Source organism: Manis pentadactyla, chromosome 13, assembly GCF_030020395.1.
Source record: "Manis pentadactyla isolate mManPen7 chromosome 13, mManPen7.hap1, whole genome shotgun sequence".
NCBI classification, from domain to species: Eukaryota; Metazoa; Chordata; class Mammalia; order Pholidota; family Manidae; genus Manis; species Manis pentadactyla.
Window position 1 is genome coordinate 53,472,180 of NC_080031.1, and position 19,774 is coordinate 53,491,953.

General features: G+C 35.8%; 1 pseudogene; it reads left to right on the forward strand.

Annotated features, from left to right (window-relative positions):
* LOC130678899 (E3 ubiquitin-protein ligase UBR3-like) overlaps positions 1-12,140 on the forward strand; it is a 189,951-nt pseudogene extending 177,811 nt beyond the window's left edge.
* Positions 12,141-19,774: the final 7,634 nt, after the last annotated feature.

Sequence of the window (19,774 nt, forward strand, 5' to 3'; positions counted from 1 at the left end):
TTAACAGAAGACTTGACTGCTAACCTGCTTAACAAGATGCCTTGACTGGCCTCTGGGAACTTTATGGTTTGGTGAGGGTTTCCACCATCTCCAGAACTGATAAGAATGGCTCCCTATGCGTATACTGTACAATGTGGTTTATACTGAACACATCTGCTTTTCTTCTAGGAATCTAGAAGTTTGGTATGTGCTAAGCAGAGGATGCCTACCAGTCCTGTCCTCAATAAAAACCTTGGGCATTGAATCTCTTAATGAGCTTCCCTGGTGTATATTTCATACATGCTTTCACAGTTAATTACTGGGGAATTAGTATGTCCTGTGTGACTCTTCTGGGAGAAGACTCTGGAAATTTAATCTGGATATCACCCAATGTGCCTTTTGAGTTTACTGCTTTTACATTGTATCATTTTTTGGTAATAAATTATAGGACTATATGCAGAGTCTTGTGAGTCCTCCTAGTGAATCACCAAACATGGCAGTGGTCTTAGGGACCCCAACACAGCTGCTTAGGCTGGAATTATAGATCTAGGCAACAAAAGATGGAAGTTTGGTCCAGGGTGTTGGAACTGACTTGAGAAATATTGTAAAAGTAGGATTGACAGTACTTGGTCACTGTTTGAATGTGGGGAGAAAGAGACAGCAAAGTATTAAGGATGTCTGTAAGTTTCTGACTTCAGCAACTGATTAAGTGGTGGTATCCATTTAATAGGGGAGCAGCAAATATAATAGAAGGAATACTGAATCCAAAGTAAAATGATCTGCATGGATTGAAGTTCAGACTTGGTTGCTTATTAACCTTGTTATCACAAGCTCATCCTTTTGAAGCTTAATTACCCAACTGAGATTGTTAAGAGGATTAAGTGAGCCATTTGAATGAAATTTTCTAAATTATTAGGTACATATAAATGTTAGTTATGATTGCTAATCTACCACTGGTACCTAATATGTCCCAGAAGCCTCCAATCATTTTCCATATTGCTACTACTGTTCTTTGATTCATAAGAGTTTTCATTGAGTTTTAAGTTCAGAGTACCTAAAATACTGGGATTCTTTTCTTTTCTTTTATACTGTAGAAGTTCTGATATAGTGTATGATATTATTCTTTAAAAGATCTCTATCATACAGAAATAGATGAAGTATTGGTTTTAAATATTCAGATTCCCAGACATTGTTATTAAGCACATGATGTCCAGTAAGGGCATTTGCTAAGGTTACATAGCTATGCTGAGGTTGAGTGACATTAGCACTCTGGTCTTCTAAAATAGAGCATACTTTGCACTGTGTTAAATTCTTCTCATTTACATATTCTGTGGATGAACAAGGGAACTTTGCTTTCATAATTCCAAATCTGTTGAGTAGCCAGTATTGCATTATAATATAATTTTATTACCTGTTGAATGAAAACCAGTTACACATGCAAAGAAAGCATATATTCGTGAACTAGCTTGAGTAAAAAATGTCTAGATTCCGAAGAAATAATGATCTTCTTTTTCTCTTCTAGACCACTTCACCTGCATTGTGAGGGTGCTTTTAGCCTAGTGTACACACAAGCTCTTGTGGCACTTTGAGTTAAATGCAGTGAAGAAGATAGGTCAGCCTGGAAACACATGGGAGCTCTTAAAAATGTTAGTGTGTTGGGCTTGCCTGAATTTATCATTTAGTAGTTTGGTGAATTAATACAAGTTGGGGATATGAGTGAGTGAGATTAAGTGTTTGAAAGGCAAAATGAGTTATTAACAGTATTTCAATAGAAAATGCAGCACTTTCAGGCTAAAAAAGTTAAAAATGTTTTTCCTGCACAGTGAGGTCTTCTACACCTGTCTGTAAACCTTGGCCTTTTTCCCTTTACATTTGGACAGATTTGTTTTGCTTTTGCTGCAAACTTTCAACTTAGAAAAGTTATAAAAATTGGGCTAACAAAGTGAATAAATAACAAAATATCTGCAATAAAATGTCTTACCTATTTTACTTATCTGCCATCTGTTCTTCTTGTTCTTGTCTCCAATCACAATTCAAAGGTGGCTTTTGAGTCACCACTTCTAAATGTAAGAATTCTAGCCTTTTCTTAATTATGCTTCTCTAAATACTGCTTTTTTCCCCATGTTAAAACAAGTGTGTGTGTGTGTGTGTGTATATACACGCATATATATATATATACACGCACATATATATATATATATATATATATATATATATTCTTAGAAAATTTAAAGGAGTTCTTTTTAAGTTAAAATTATGTAAACATGTTAGAAAAATTATGCAAGTTTAGTTAAATGTAAGGATTTTCAGTGACTTGAGGATAAATGGGATAAATGGTACCAAAGGATTGACTGTGTGGTTTGGCTTAGAGAAAGATATAAGAAAATCACTTCAGTGTTTATAGGAAAAAGTGATAGGTGTGGTTTAAATTGAACCTTTTGATTTATAAAGACTTTTAAAAACGTTTTAAACCTCATTGAAATTTTTTGTTAAAATCATATCTTCTTTTAGAAAGAAGAGAAAACCAACTATACATACTTGAAATGAATTCAGTAACCTTTACTTTTTTCACAGGTTTACTTCCAAATCAGTTATGTGTGCACAAATTTAGGAAGTATTATCACAAAGTTTGTTATGTCTTAATTAGGGATATTGATTGTTGGCCATTGAACCTGAGTACTAGTCCAAGTTCATGGCCCCTAAACAGACATATTCCTTTTTTGGTCAAGACATAAAAACTCTGAACCTCAGCTTTCTCAAAGGTAAATGAGAGGTTTTGAACATATGATTTATGAGGGTCGTTCTGTCCCTAAAATTCTAAGTTCTCAAAATGGATTTCTATTATTTTCCTTTAATGATTTTCCCTCCTTATTCCTAGTTGATTCTTGGATAATTCTGCCTTCTGCAATTATCTTTTTATTTTCTAAATGTTACTTCAGTTTCTCTAAATGCACTCTAATCTGATATTTGGACTCTTTGTTGTCATTTCAAGTATATATTAGATTTCTATCCTGTGTCATTGTTTAAATATGTTTCCTTAATTAGTCTAGTCATGAAAGAGTAACACATTTAAAATATTTTCTGATATAATTTGGGTCTAAATTTATTCATCTTACTGTTTGCTAAGATAAGACCTAATGACAGAAAATTAGAATACTATCAGTCTATGATGGAAGGATCATGAATTAATTTAGATAACTCTTCTGTCCATTTTCTTTCTCAATTTGAAAATTGTTAGCTATTTTTAAAAGTATTAACATTTACCATGAGACAGATTGTTATCAGAACATAAGTCAGAAATGTACAGCCATATGAATCATTTCAGTGAATGAAAATGATATTCTCTAGGTTGGTTTGTCTCATGTTAAGAACTTTTTCTACAGTAGATCTAAATGTTAGGTATATAGCAGATTGTAAATAATGGCAACCACAGTATTTTTGAGTAATGAAATGTATCACTGTGGTTTCTGTGACTATTCTGTATTGTTCATTGCTCCTTTTTCCCATTTCCTTCTTCCTTCCCTTTTTCTCTCACTTTTTATTTCTTCCTACTTTTCTGTCTTCATTCAGCCTCACTCATTCATCCAATCCCTATGATTCCTTATCCTCAGGTACAATAATTCCAATGAAAACAGACTTTTGCCAGATTTAATCTCACCTAGAGCAATAAAAATATGGGTACTTGTAGTTTTTCAAAGGGATATTAGAGTTAATTTGATAATGAGGTTTAGGTGTGCTGGAAAAAAATCATCAATAAAATTAGTATAAATTTTAGTTAGTGGAATTTCTGTTAAAAGAGTCTTTATACCAGGATTACTTAATCTGGGTTCCTTTCCCTCTATTTTTTGTTTTGTTTTGCTGAGAAACAGGATGGTAGCATCCAGCATATACTCAAACAGGATGTTCCCCCAGAAGTTTAAGACACACTATAATCTAGACAAAACAACTATCCTACACAGCTTCTCTCACCGTTGATTCTTTTCTTTCTTTAACCCATATACCTTTTCCACCTCTCACATAGGAATCTTTTTTTAATAGTATCATTAATATACAATTGCATGAGCAACATTATTGTTACTAGACTCCTCCCATTATCAAGTCCCCACCACAGACCCCATTGCAGTCACTGTCCATCAGCGTAGTAAGATGCTATAGAATCATTACTTGTCTTCTCTGTGCTACACTGCCTTCCATGTGCCGCCCCACTACATCATGTGTACTAATCGTAATGCCCCTTGTTACCCTTCTCCCTCTGTTCCCACCCAATCACAACCGTCCTTTCCCTTTGGCAAACTGTTAGTCCATTCTAGGGTTCTGTGAGTCTGCTACTGTTTTGTTCCTTCAGTTTTTGCTTTGTTCTTATGCTCCACAGATGAGAAATCATTTGGTACTTGTCTTTCTCTGCCTGGCTTATTTCACTGAGCCTAATACCCTCTAGCTCCATCTATGTTGTTGCAAATGGTAGGATTTGTTTTCTTCCTATGGGTGAATAATACTCCATTATGTATATGTACCACATCTTCGTTATCCATTTATCTACTGATGGACACTTAGGTTGCTTCCATTTCTTGGCTATTATGAATAGTGCTGTGATAAACATAGGGGCACATATGTCTTTTTCACACTGGGCTCCTGCATTCTTAGGGTAAATTCCTAGAAGTGCAATTCCTGGGTCAAATGCTATTTCCATTTTCAGTTTCTTGAAGAACCTCCATACTGCTTTCCACAATCATTGAAGTAGTTTACATTACCACCAGCAGTGTAGGAGGGTTTCTCTTTCTCCACATCCTCACCAGCATTCGTTGTTTCTATTCTTTTCTATGTTGACCATCCTAACTGGTGTGAGGTGATATCTCATTGTGGTTTTAATTTGTATTTCCCTGACAACTAGCGATGTGGAGCATCTTTTCTTGTGTCTGTTTGCCATCTGAATTTCTTCTCTGGAGAATTATCTGTTTATATCCTCCACCCACTTTTTAATAGGGTTATTTGTTTTTTGGGTGTTGAGGCATATGAGTTCTTTATAGATTTTGGATGTTAACCCCTTGTCAGATATGCCGTTTACAAATATATTCTCCCATACTGTAGGATGTCTTTTTTTTCTGCTGATAGTGTCCTTTGCTGTACCAAAGCTTTTTAGCATGATGTAGTCCCATTTGTTGTTTTTTTATTTTGTTTCCATTGCCCAAGGAGATGTGGTCAGGAAAAGTTGCTCATGTATGTATTCAAAAGACTTTTGCCTATGTTTTCTCCTAGGAGTTTTATGGTTTCATGACTTACATATGGGACTTTGATCCATTTTGAGTTTCCTGTTGTGTATGTTGTTAGACAATAATTCAGTTTCATTCTCTTGCATATAGCTGTCCAGTTTTGTCAACAACAGCTGTTGAAGAGGCTCTCATTTTCCCATTGTATATCAATTGCTCCTTTATTGTATATTAATTGACCATATATGCTTGGGTTTATATCTGGGCTCTCTCGTCTGTTCCATTCATCTATGGCTCTGTTCTTGTGCCAGTGCCAAATTGCTTTGATTACTGTGGCTTTGTAGTAGAGCTTGAAGTCAGGGAGTGTAATTCCCCCACTTTATTCTTCCTTCTCATGATTATTTTGGCTATTCGGGGTCTTTTGTGGTTCCAGATGAATTTTAGAACTATTTGCTTTAGTTCATTGAGGAGTGCTGTTGGTATTTGGATAGGAATTGCATTGAATCTATAGATTGCTTTAGGCAGGATGGCCATTTTGGCAATATTAATTCATCCTATCCATGAGCATTTAATGTGCTTCCATTTATTGGTATCTTCTTTAATTTCTCTTATGGGTGTCTTGTAGTTTTCAGAGTATAGGTCTTTCACTTCCATGGTTAGGTTTATTCCTAGGTATTTTATTCTTTTTGGTACAAATATGAATGGAATTCTTTTCCTGATTTCTATTTCTGCTAGTTCATCATTAGTGTATAGGAATGCAACAGATTTCTGTGTATTAATTTTCTATCAGGGAACATTGCTGAACTCAGATATTAGATCTAGTAGTTCTAGAGTGGATTCTTTAGGGTTTTTTATGTACAATATCATGTCATCTCCAAACAGGGATAGTTTAATTTCTTCCTTGCCAATCTGGATGCCTTTTATTTCTTTGTGTTGTCTGATTTCCATAGCCTAGAACTCAAGACCTATGTTGAATAAAAATGGAGAGAGTGGGTACCCTTGCCTTATTCCTGATCTTAAAAGAAAAGCTTTCAGCTTCTCCCTGTAAAGTATAATATTAGCTGTGGGTTTGTCATATATATGGCCTTTATTATGTTGAGGTGCTTGCCCTCTATACCCAATTTGTTGAGAGTTTTTATCATGAGTGGATGTTGAATTTCGTTGAATGCCTTTTCAGCATCTATGGAAATGATCATGTGGTTTTTGTCTTTCTTTTTGTTGATGTTGTGGATGGTGTTCACGGATTTTCGAATATTGTACCAACCTTGCTTCCCTGGGATGAATCCTACTTGTTCGTGATGGATGATCTTTTCTATGTATTTTTGAATTTGGTTTGCTGATATTTTGTTGAGTATTTTTGCATCTATGTTCATCAGAGTTATTGGTATCTAATTTTCTTTTTTTATGTGGTCTTTGCCTGGTTTTGGTATTAGAGTGATATTGGACACATAGAATGAGTTTTGGAGTATTCCCCCCTCTTCTACTGTTTGGAAAACTTTAAAGGGGATGGGTATTAGGTCTTCACTAAATGTTTGATTAAATTCAGCACTGAAACCATAATGTCCAGGAGTTTTGTTCTTGGGTAGTATTTTGATTACCACTTCAGTTTCCTTACTGGTAATTGGTGTGTTCAGATTTTCTATTTCTTCCTGGGTCAGGCTTGGAAGGTTGTACTTTTCTAGAAAGTTGTCTATTTCTTCTAGGTTATCCAGTTTGTTAGCACATAATTTTTCATGGTTTTCTCTCATAATTCTTTGTATTTCTGTGGTGTCCTTCATGATTTCTCCTTTCCTATTTCTGACTCAGTTTATGTGTTTAAACTCTTTTTTTTTTGATAAGTTTGGCTAGGGGTTTATCTATTTTGTTTATTTTCTTGAAGAACCATCTCATGCTTTCATTGATTCTTTCAATTGTTTCATTCTTCTTGATTTTATTCATTTCTGTTCTAATGTTTATATGTCCCTCCTTTTATGGACTTTGGGCCTCATTTGTTCTTCTTTTTCTAGTTATGTTAATTGTGAGTTTAGACTGTTCATTTGGGATTGTTATTCTTTCATCAGGTAGGCCTGTATTGAAATATACTTCCCAGATTTTGCGATGTTGAATTATTGTTATCATTGGTCTCCATATATTGCTTGATCCCTGTTTTTATTTGGTTATTGATCCATTGATTATTCAGGAGCATCTTATTAAGCCTCCATTTGTTTGTGGGCTTTTTCATTTTCTTTGTGTAATTTATTTCTAGTTTCATACATTTGTGATCTGAGAAACTGGTTGGTACAATTTCAATCTTTTTAAATTTACTGAGGCTCTTTTTGTAGCCTAGCATGTGATCTATTATAGAAAATGATCAATGTGCGCTTGAGAAGAATATGTATCCTGATTTTTTGGATGGAGTCTTCCCTGCATGTCCATTTGGTCCATCTGTTCTCATACATTGTTCAGTGCCTCTGTCTCCTTACTTATCTTCTGTCTGTTTGATCTGTCCTTTGGAGTGAGTGGAGTTTTGAAGTCTCCTAAAATGAATGCATTGCATTCTATTTCCCCCTTTAATTCTGTTAGTATTTTTTAACATATGTATGTGATCCTGTGTTGGGTGCATAGTTTTAATAGTTATATCCTCTTGTTGGACTGAAACCTTTATCATTATGTAATATCCTTCTTTGTCTCTTGTTACTTTCTTTGTTTTGAAGTCTAATTTTTGTGTTACAAGTACGGCAACTCCTGTCATTTTCTCACTGTTAGTTGCATGAAATATCTTTTTCTATCCCTTTTCTTTCAGTCTGTGTATGTCTTTGGGTTTGAAGTGAGTCTCTTGTAAGCAGCATATAGACAGGTGTTTTTTTTTTATCCTTTCAGTGAGTCTATGTCTTTGGATTGGTGCATTCAGACCATTTACATTTAGGGTGAATTTCAATAGGTATGTACTTATTGCCATTGCAGGCTTTAGATTCATGGTTACCAAAGGTTCAAGGGTAAGTCCCTTACTATCTCACACTCTAATTTAACTCACTTCATATACTATTACAAACACAACCTAAACGTTCTTCTTTTTTTCTTCTCCTTTCCATTTCCTCTCTATTCTTTATATATTAGTTATCATATTCTGTACTCTTTCCCTATCCTTTGATTGACTTTGGGATAGTTGATTTGATTTTGCATCTTAGTCATTAATTGTTCTACTTTTCTGTGGTTTTATTTCCCCTGGTGACAGCTATTTAGCCTTAGTAATACTTCCATCTATAGTAGTCCCTCCAAAATGTATTGTGGAAGTGGTTTGTGGCAGGTAAATTCTCTCAGATTTGCTTATCTCAAAATTGTTTAATTCCTGCTTCAAATTTAAATGATAGCCTTTCCAGGTAGAGTATTCGTGGTTCAATCCCCTTCTTCCTCATTGCATTAAATATATCATGCCACTCCCCTCTGGCCTGTAATGTTTCTGTTGAGAAATATGATAATAGCCTGATGGGTTTTCCTTTGTATGTGATCTTTTTTCTCACTCTAGCTGCTTTTAAATGTCTGTCTTTATCCTTGGTCTTTGCCATTTTAATTATTGTATGTCTTGATGTTGTCTTCCTTGGGTCCTTTGTGTTGGGAGATATGTGTACCTCAATGTTCTGAGAAACTATCTCGTTCCCCAGACTGGGGAAGTTTTCAGCAATTACCTACTCAATGACACTTTCCCTTTTTCTCTTTTTCTGGTACCCCTATAATGTGAGTATTGTTCCATTTGTATTGGTCACACAGTTTTCTCAATATTTTGTCATTCTTAGAGATCCTTTTTTCTCTCTGTGCTTCAGCTCCTTTGTATTCCTCTTCTCTAATTTCTTTTCCATTTTCTGTCTCCTACACTATATCTAATCTGCTTTTAAATCCCTCGATTGTATATTTCACTTCTGATACTGTGTTCTGTAATGATTGAATCTCCATTCAGAATTCTTCCCTTAGGTCTTGAATATGTTTCTTTACCTCCATGAGCATGTTTATGATTTTTATTTTGAAATGTGTTTCAGGGAGATTGTAGAGTTCAGTTTCACTTGTTCCTCTTTCTGTTGTTAGTGGGATTTTGGGTTGAACCAGGTTCGTTTGATGTTTCATATTTGTAGGTGGTGAGCTCTAGTGCCCAGAAGCTCTACTTTCTTGTGCTTCTCAGTCCCTGGAGTGATATCGGGGTCACAGGGGATTGGCACTACTGCCTGGTGGGTGGAAAGAACTGTTTCCTGCTTCCTGGCTGCAGTGAAGTGGGCCAGGAACAGAGGTGTAAGCCTCTGTGCTTTGCATTTGTAGCCGCCATAGGCAGGGATTCCCTCTGGCTGGCCTTGCCTGAAGACTGAAGCTGCTGTTTTGCGAGCCGGTGTGCGTTGACCAACAGGAAGGTGTAGCAGGCTGTGTATCATGGGCAGCCTTGGAGCTGTGTACTCAGCCAGAAGGATGGAGTGCCTGAAGGTTCTGAAAGTTCCCAACCTGCTCGTACTAGTTCACCCGAACAATTTTGTCCCCCTTTCCTTTCTCCTGAGCAGTAAGCTCTGAGCAATCCTTGCCCTTTTTTCAGCCCATTCACTGTTAGGAAACCTCCCAGACTACCCATCTTTCTTTTGTCCCAGAGAAGCCAGAGGTGGATCCCTGTTTTCCACAAGCAGCTGGAATCTCAGTCTTTCCAGGTATTCACCTGTTTTAGCTTTCCAAACCACATTAATATCCAGAACACCATGCAATATAGGTTCGTGCTCCCAGAGCAGATCTCAAGGGCTGGGTGTTCTGCAGTCCTAGGCCTCCAACTCCCTCCCTGCTCAATTTCTCTTCCTTCTGCCCACGAGTTGGTGTAGGGGAAGGGCTTGGATCTGGCTGGAATATGGTTTTGGTATGTTACCCTGCTCCTAGAGGTCTGTTCTTTTCTCCAGGTGTATGCAGTCTGGTGCAGCCTTCTTTCCTGTTGCTTTTTCAGGATTAGTTGTATTAATTATATTTTCATATTATACGTGGTTTTGGGAGGAGGCCTGTCTCACCTCTCATGCCACCATCCTTAATCTCTCTCATACTGTTAATCTTTTACTCAAAATACTTTATTGAATTTAGGAAACTTTTAGGCTGAATTTTATCGTTTCAGAAACCTAAATATGTCACATTGATTAATAAGCAGCAATATCATAGTAATATTTTCTTTTGAGCTTTCTACATTTTGAGTTCAAGTAAACTCTGTGTATTACTGTGGTTAATCCATTTTAAAAATATAAATACGCTGCTGTTTTGATATTCAGCAGGATGTTGATTTAATCAGGCAATGGTAGGGTGGATCACATGACAAAGTGAGCAGTTTTAGAGTCAGGAACATTTTTAAAGTTTGGAATTCTGACATGATAACACATCATGGCTGAGTTGATTTAGCAGAAAGCAAGAAGTAATTTAAATTAATTCAAAGAATTAATTTTCAAAAGAGGTACATCCAGAAATTTCCAGTCTCAGAAATTCCAACATTACTGAATCAGATTTCATCAGTTAGCACATATTTATTGCTCAGATTTTTGTTATGCAAAAGGAGATATGAAAAATACAAAGCACAGTTCCTGATATTTTGGAATTTACAGTCTAGTTTAAGAGAGCACAATGACATGTGAGGAACAATGAGGGGTTGTAGAAAAATTAAGTATCATGAAATAACAAACTCCTGTGGTCCAGACTAACAATGCCTTAAAAATTCAAGGTACTCTTATATCCCACAGTGTTTACTCAATTTTTATGTTTTACTGTTTAAAAAGTATAGTTAATGTATAAATGACATCATAGCAAAATTACTACTTTATCCCAATTCATACTTTAATTTTCAACAACCCCTAATATTTCAGTGACTGTAAAAACAGGCCCATTTCTTTTATGTGTGAAATATTATTGATAAGTTTGAATTTAGAAAAAGTATAGAATCATAAAGCTTAATTTCTAAACTTATTTAATGTAATTATCAGTACATTCTATAAGAAACATAGTCTGATTTTTTTAATAGTATATTGTTTTAACAAATCCTATTCTAGGAATTTGAAGGAAATTGTAAAAGAAAATATTATGGTCCATATTTTCTTCTTCTATTTCATTCATGTACTATTTATGCCTCTATAATAAGTATATATACTTCAATTTACTTTTTTCACATCATATTATTAGAAACTTTTTCATCTAGCTCATATTTGTCATAATTTAGGTAATTGCCTCACTTTTGTTGGTCATTTCTAATTTTTCATTATTATAATGCTGCAGTGAATGTCTTGGGTGTATAGCTACTTTTTCCTATTAGTTTAGCAGGAAGAATTTCCAAGCCTGGGAATTAAAGGGTCAAAAGAGATGATTTACATACGTTCACTTACACATACAGTTTGTAATTTATATGCTGTCTTTTAAAGAACTGTTGGAATGGCTTTAATCACCTACCCAATTTTATTGTGAATCTAGAGGTGTACTGTTGTACACAGATGTTGAGGAACTGAAATTTACATGCTTGAAAAATGGCATAATCAGAATTCTACTCTATTGAAAAGTGTTTTTTCCAGTATAAATTATTTTGTAATTTTCAATGACTGATGAAACTAATTTTATTTTTTTCCAGAATACATGTGATGTGGAAAAGTCTTATGAAGTGTAATTAAGCTTTATGATAAGTGAACTATCTAAAGGGAAGTTATACCATGAAGAAGGAACTCAGGAGTGTATAATGTTATGCTCTAAGATCAGATATAGTAGTTAAAGTTTGGGTTTTGTTGAAATTATGAATATAATTTTTTAAGCTTTATCTATTACAGAACGAATTGTTAAAATTTTCTTCTTTAACTTTAGATTAGCCCTATTATTTGGGCTACTGAATGTATAGAAAAATACTTAGAGGACTTCTGCTTACCTTTCCTCAGAATCACTAGCCTTCTTCAACACCACCTTTTTGGGGAAGATTTACCTAGCTGCCAGGTATAATTTGGGGTAGAGAGTAGGAAGCCTTCTTTTACAGTTAGCTAATTTTTTTTGAAACATGCTGTTTTACATAGTATAATACTTATATCATTATACAGAACTGTCATACAAGTATATAAGGACATAAATAAATTATTATTCTCAAGTGAATAAATAAAATAACAACAATTGTATTTATAAGCTTCTGCCCATTTTTATGATAATATTACTAATATTTGATACTTGAGCAGTTTTGGATTAGATCAGTGGTGATAAATACTCAATATTTTAAGAGGATCAGGGTACTCATATATTTATTTATTTTCATCATATTGCCATTTTTACCACTAATCATCATCTATTTTTTAATTCTTTTAAAAATTATGTTGGTCAGAAAGCTGGTTTTTGAAGGTATGATGACATTTATGTAATTTTAGAAAAGCAAAATATTCAATTTGTAGCCAGTTATATTAAAACTTGGATAAATGAACTGGTTTAATCTATTTCATAAAACTGTGGGTCAATGTCAGTAGGCAAGAAAGTGACAGGTTAGGAAACCAGAAGGTAAGTAAAACAAACTGTGCTTATAGGACTATGATCCTGACTTTATATGCCATTTGTTTCCAGGGAATTTGATGTGGGAATTAAGAAATTTACCATATTTATGGGTCTTTGAAGCCTGCAATATATCAGAATTAAGTAGTGAATTGCTCCTTAAGTAATTAACCATTGCATTAAATAGTTTGGAGTCTTTGTTTTTTATCATTTTACATTTGTCTCCAAAGCATTCTATTTAGAATTATAAGATATTGAACAAATTCAAATATTCATTCATTAGATATTTTCTTCCACAGTTATTTATTTTTATATTTCAAGTTAAAAGTGTTTTTCCTTTTGGCATACAGTAGTTCTCACTTATCCACAGGGGATGCATTCCAAGACCCTCAATGGATGCCTGAAACTGTGGATAGTATCAAACCCCTATATATACTATGTTTTTTCCAATACATGCATATCTATGATAGATTTTTTTTTTTTTGTAGATAATCGTTTTTTTATTGAAGGGTAGTTGACACACAGTATTACATTACATTAGTTTCAGGTGTACAACATAGTGATTCTACATTTATATACATGACAATTCTAGGTACCAGCTATCACCATACCAAGCTGTTACAATATCTTGACTATATTCATTACATCCCGGTTACTTATTATTTTACCATTGGAAGTGTATACTTTCTTTTTTTTTTTTTTTGTGAGGGCATCTCTCATATTTATTGATCAAATGGTTGTTAACAACAATAAAATTCTGTATAGGGGAGTCAATGCTCAATGCACAATCATTAATCCACCCCAAGCTTAATTTTCATCAGTCTCCAATCTTCTGAGGCATAACAAACAAGTTCTTACAAGGAGAACAAATTCTTACATAGTGAATAAGTTCTTACATGGTGAACAGTACAAGGGCAGCCATTACAGAAAACTTCGGTTTTGCTCATGCATTATGAACTATAAACAGTCAGTTCAAATATGAATACACATTTGATTTTTATACTTGATTTATATGTGGATACCACATTTCTCTCTTTATTAATATTATTTTTAATAAAATGCTGAAGTGGTAGGTAGATACAAGATAAAGGTAGAAAACATAGTTTAGTGTTGTAAGAGAGCAAATGTAGATGATCAAGTGTGTGCCTGTAGACTATGTGTTAATCCAAGCTAGACAAGGGCAATAAAACATCCACGTATGCAGAAGATTTCTCTCAGAACGGGGGGGTGAGGTTCTAAGCCTCACCTCTGTTTATCCCCAATTTCTCACATGATGGCCCCCCTGCGACTGTGCCTGTCTTAGGTTGTTCCTCCCTTGAGGAATCTTACCCGTCTCTGGCTAACCAGTCATCTTCCGGGGCCATACAGGGAAATGTAAAGTTGGTAAGTGAGAGAGAAGCCTTATTGTTTGAAATGGTTAGCTTTTTATATCTTTGCATATTTATGCCCTGTAGCTTCTATGCCCAGCATTTGTCTTGAGGTATCTTTACCACTTGGAAGAATTATGATACTCGGTAAATTTGATATGAGGCACGAATTCTATTTAAGGGTTGTAATTAGGAAGGAAGAAGAAAAGCTATAGAAGTAGCAGGCGGAAGAAAACATGGGAAGATTGATTATTTCTTTGACATATCTTCTTGTAGAGTAACTTCAGCATGTATAGGTTTTAAGCTACTACTTAAATTGCGCACACACATTAACATAATAGGAGTATAGTTACATAACCAAAGCATACCTGTAATTACCAGCCATCTCCAGTGAAACCAAGAAAACCAGTTAGGCACCTTAGGCATTTGTGAAAACTTATCTATGATATGGTGGATATTGTCCAACTGAACTTGAACAGTCTGAGAGAAATCAGACAAATTAAAACAACCCATTCCTGGGGAATGTTCACATCCATTATGTTCTTTTAACAGTAAATAATCTGTAGTTGTAAGATTTTGGAGTGATACAATTTGCACTTCTCCTATTTCTTGATTGAGTTCCAACAGTATAGATCCAGCCAAATTTGTTGTTTTACTGTATGCACAGGCCAGCTTAGATATCTCCTTCCTCATTCCCATGGCAAGTCCAGGAACTGGTGGGATGAGTGCATCTACAGCTGTAGCAGTGCATGGATCTTTGTTGGGGTTTTTTGATGATCATCTTCTGGCATGAGTCTTCCAGAGAGTGCTGATGTTGGAAGTTATTTTTCATATCATATCTTAGTTCATTTTCGGGGTAGCCCAATTAGGCTTTGATCCTCTGTATAAACACAAACAGACCCTTTGCCTACACTTTTATATGCCCTTTATACTCTTGTGTAGAACTCATTGGAGGTTACCACACAGGAAATGCCCTTATTTTTTTTTTTTTTGGTATCACTAATCTACACTTACATGATGAATATTATGTTTACTAGGCTCTCCCCTATACCAGGTCCCCTCTATAAACCCCTTTACAGTCACTGTCTATCAGCATAGCAAAATGTTGTAGAATCCCTACTTGCCTTCTCTGTGATGTACAGCCCTCACTTTTCTCCTACCCCCCCATGCATGCTAATCTTAATGCTCCCCTACTTCTCCCTCACGCTTATCCCTCCCTACCCACCCATCCTCCCCAGGCCCTTTCCCTTTGGTACCTGTTAGTCCATTCTTGATTTCTGTGATTCTGCTGCTGTTTTGTTCCTTCAGTTTCTCCTTTGTTCTTATATTCCACAGATAAGTGAAATCATTTGGTATTTCTCTTTCTCCACTTGGCTTCCTTCACTGAGCATAATACCCTCCAGCTCCATCCATGTTGCTGCAAATGGTTGGATTTGCCCTTTTCTTATGGCTGAGTAGTATTCCATTGTGTATATGTACCACATCTTCTTTATCCATTCATCTATCGATGGACATTTAGGTTGCTTCCAATTCTTGGCTATTGTAAATAGTGCTGCGATAAACATTGGGGTGCACTGATCTTTCTCATACTTGATTGCTGCATTCTTAGGGTAAATTCCGAGGAGTGCAATTCCTGGGTCAAATGGTAGGTCTGTTTTGAGCATTTTGATGTACCTCCATACTGCTTTCAACAATGGTTGAACTAACTTACATTCCCACCAGCAGTGTAGGAGGGTTCCCCTTTCTCCACAGCCTCGCCAACATTTGTTGTTTGTCTTTTGGATGGCAGCCATCCTTAATGGTGTGAGGTGATATCTCATTGTAGATTTAATTTGCATTTCTCTGATAATTAGTGATGTGGAGCATCTTTTCATGTGTCTGTTGGCCATCTGTATTTCTTTTTTGGAGAACTGTCTGTTCAGTTCCTCTGCCCATTTTTTAATTGGGTTATTTGTTTTTTGTTTGTTGAGGCGTGTGAGCTCTTTATATATTCTGGATGTCAAGCCTTTATCGGATCTTTCATTTTCAAATATATTCTCCCATACTGTAGGGTTCCTTTTTGTTCTATTGGTGGTGTCTTTTGCTGTCCCGAAGCTTTTCAGCTTAATATAGTCCCACTTATTCATTTTTGCTGTTGTTTTCCTTGCCCGGGGAGATATGTTCAAGAAGAGGTCACTCATGTTTATGTCTAAGAGGTTTTTGCCTATGTTTTCTACCAAGACTTTAATGGTTTCATGACTTACATTCAGGTCTTTGATCCATTTTGAGTTTACTTTTGTATATGGGGTTAGACAATGGTCCAGTTTCATTCTCCTACATGTAGCTGTCCAGTTTTGCCAGCACCATCTGATGAAGAGACTGTCATTTCGCCATTGTATGTCCATGGCTCCTTTATCGAATATTAATTGACCATATATGTCTGGGTTAATATCTGGATTTTCTAGTCTGTTCCATTGGCCTGTGGCTCTGCTCTTGTGCCAGTACCAATTTGTCTTCATTACTATGGCTTTATAGTAGAGATTGAAGTTGGGGAGTGAGATCCCCCCTACTTTATTCTTCTTTCTCAGGATTGCTTTGGCTATTCGTGATCTTTGGTGCTTCCATATGAATTTTTGTATTATTTGTTCCAGTTCATTGAAGAATGTTGCTGGTAGTTTCATAGGGATTGCATCAAATCTGTATATTGCTTTGGGCAGGATGGCCATTTTGACGATATTAATTCTTCCTAGCCATAAGCATGGAATGAGTTTCCATCTGTTAGTGTCCCCTTTAATTTCTCTTCAGAGTGACTTGTAGTTTTCAAAGTATAAGTCTTTCACTTCCTTGGTTAGGTTTATTCCTAGGTATTTTATTTTATTTGATGCAATTGTGAATGGAGTTGTTTTCCTGATTTCTCTTTATGTTGGTTCATTGTTAGTATATAGGAAAGCCACAGATTTCTGTGTGTTGATTTTGTATCCTGCAAATTTGCTGTATTCTGATATCAATTCTAGTAGTTTTGGGGTGGAGTCTTTAGGGTTTTTTATGTACAGTATCATGTCCTCTGCAAATAGTGACAGTTTAACTTCTTCTTTACAAATCTGGATTCCTTGTGTTTCTTTGTTTTGTCTGATCGCCGTGGCTAGGACTTCCAGTACTATGTTAAATAACAGTGGAGAGAGTGGGCATCCCTGTCTAGTTCCCCTGTCTAGTTCCCGATCTCAGAGGAAATGCTTTCAGCTTCTCGCTGTTCAATATAATGTTGGCTGTGGGTTTATCATAGATGGACTTTATTATGTTGAGGTACTTGCCCGCTATTCCCATTTTGATGAGAGTTTTTATCATGAATGGATGTTGAACTTTGTCAAATGCTTTTTCAGCATCTATGGAGATGATCATGTGGTTTTTGTCTTTCTTTTTGTTGATGTGGTGGATGATGTTGATGGACTTTCGAATGTTGTACCATCCTTGCATCCCTGTGATGATTCCCACTTGGTCATGGTGTAAGATCCTTTTGATGTATTTTTGAATTCGGTTTGCTAATATTTTGTTGAGTATTTTTGCATCTACTTTCATCAGGGATATTGTTCTGTAGTTTTCTTTTTTGGTGGGCTCTTAGCCTGGTTTTGGTGTTAGGGTGATGTTAGCTTCATAGAATGAGTTTGGGAGTATCCCCTCCTCCTCTATTTTTTGGAAAACTCTAAGGAGAATTGTTATTATGTCTTCCCTGTATGTCTGAAAAAATTCCGAGGTAAATCCATCTGGCCAGGGGGTTTTGTTCTTTGGTAGTTTTTGGATTACCGCTTCAATTTCGTTGCTGGTAATTGGTCTGTTTAGATTTTCTGTTTCTTTCTGGGTCAATGGTGGAAGGTTGTATTTTTCTAGGAAGTTGTCCATTTCTCCTAGGTTTTCCAGCTTGTTAGCATATAGGTTTTCATAGTATTCTCTAATAATTCTTTTTATTTCTGTGGCGTCCGTCATGATTTTTCCTTTCTCGTTTCTGATACTGTTGATTTGTGTTGACTCTCTTTTCTTCTTAATAAGTCTGGCTAGAGGCTTATCTATTTTGTTTATTTTCTCGAAGAACCAGCTCTTGGTTTCATTGATTTTTGCTATTGTTTTATTCTTCTCAATTTTATTTATTTCTTCTCTGATCTTTATTATGTCCCTCCTTCTGCTGACCTTAGGCCTCATGTGTTCTTCTTTTTCGAATTTCAATAATTGTGACATTAGATCATTCATTTGGGATTGTTCTTCCTTTTTTAAATATGCTTGGATTGCTATATACTTTCCTCTTAAGACTGCTTTTGCTGCTTCACACAGAAGTTGGGGCTTAGTGTTGTTGTTGTCATTTGTTTCCATACATTGCTGGATCTCCATTTTGATTTTGTCATTCATCCATTGATTATTTAGGAGCGTGTTGTTAAGCCTCCATGTGTTTGTGAGCCTCTTTGCTTTCTTTGTACAGTTTATTTCTAGTTTTATGCCTTTGTGGTCTGAAAAGTTGGTTGGTAGGATTTCAATCTTTTGGCATTTTCTGAGGCTCTTTTTGTGGCCTAGTACGTGGTCTATTCTGGAGAATGTTCCATGTGCACTTGAGAAGAATGTATATCGTGTTGCTTTTGGATGTAGAGTTGTACAGATGTCTATTAGGTCCATCTCCTCTACTGTGTTGTTCAGTGCTTCTGTGTCCTTACTTATTTTCTGCCCGGTGGATCTATCCTTTGGGGTGAGTGGTGTGTTGAAGTCTCCGAGAATGAATACATTGCAGTGTATTTTCCCCTTTAGTTCTGTTAGTATTTGTTTCACATATGCTGGTGCTCCTGTGTTGGGTGCATATATATTTAGAATGGTTATATCCTCTTGTTGGACTGAGCCCTTTATCATTATGTAGTGTCCTTCTTTATCTCTTGTTACTTTCTTTGTTTTGAAGTCTATTTTGTCTGATATTAGTACTGCAACCCCTGCTTTCTTCTCGCTGTTGTTTGCCTGAAATATGTTTTTCCATCCCTTGACTCTTAATCTGTACATGTCTTTGGGTTTGAGGTGAGTTTCTTGTAAGCAGCATATAGATGGATCTTGCTTTTTTATCCATTCTATTACTCTATGGCTTTTGATTGGTGCATTCAGCCTGTTAACATTTAGGGTGACTCTTGAAAGGTATGTACTTATTGCCATTGCAGGCTTTAAATTTGTGGTTACCAAAGGTTCAAGGTTAGCCTCTTTAGTATCTTACTGCCTAACTTAGCTCGCTTATTGAGCTGTTATATACACTGTCTGGAGATTCTTTTCTTCTCTCCCTTCTTATTCCTCCTCCTCGATTTTTCATATGTTGATTGTTTTGTGCTATGCTCTTTCTAGGAGTGCTCCCATCTAGAGCAGTCTCTGTAAAATGTTCTGTAGAGGTGGTTTGTGGGAAGCAAATTCCCTCAGCTTTTGTTTGTCTGGGAATTGTTTAATCCCACCATCATATTTGAATGATAGTCGTGCTGGATACAGTATCCTTGGTTGAAGGCCCTTCTGTTTTATTGTGTTAAATATATCATGCCATTCTCTTCTGGCCTGTAGGGTTTTTGTCGTGAAGTCTCATGTTAGCCTGATGGGTTTTCCTTCATAGGTGACCTTTTTCTCTCTAGCTGCCTTTAAAACTCTTTCTTTGTCCTTGATCTTTGCCATTTTAATTATTATGTGTCTTGGTGTTTTCCTCATTGGATCCTTTCTGTTGGGGGTTCTGTGTATTTCCGTGGTCTGTTCGAT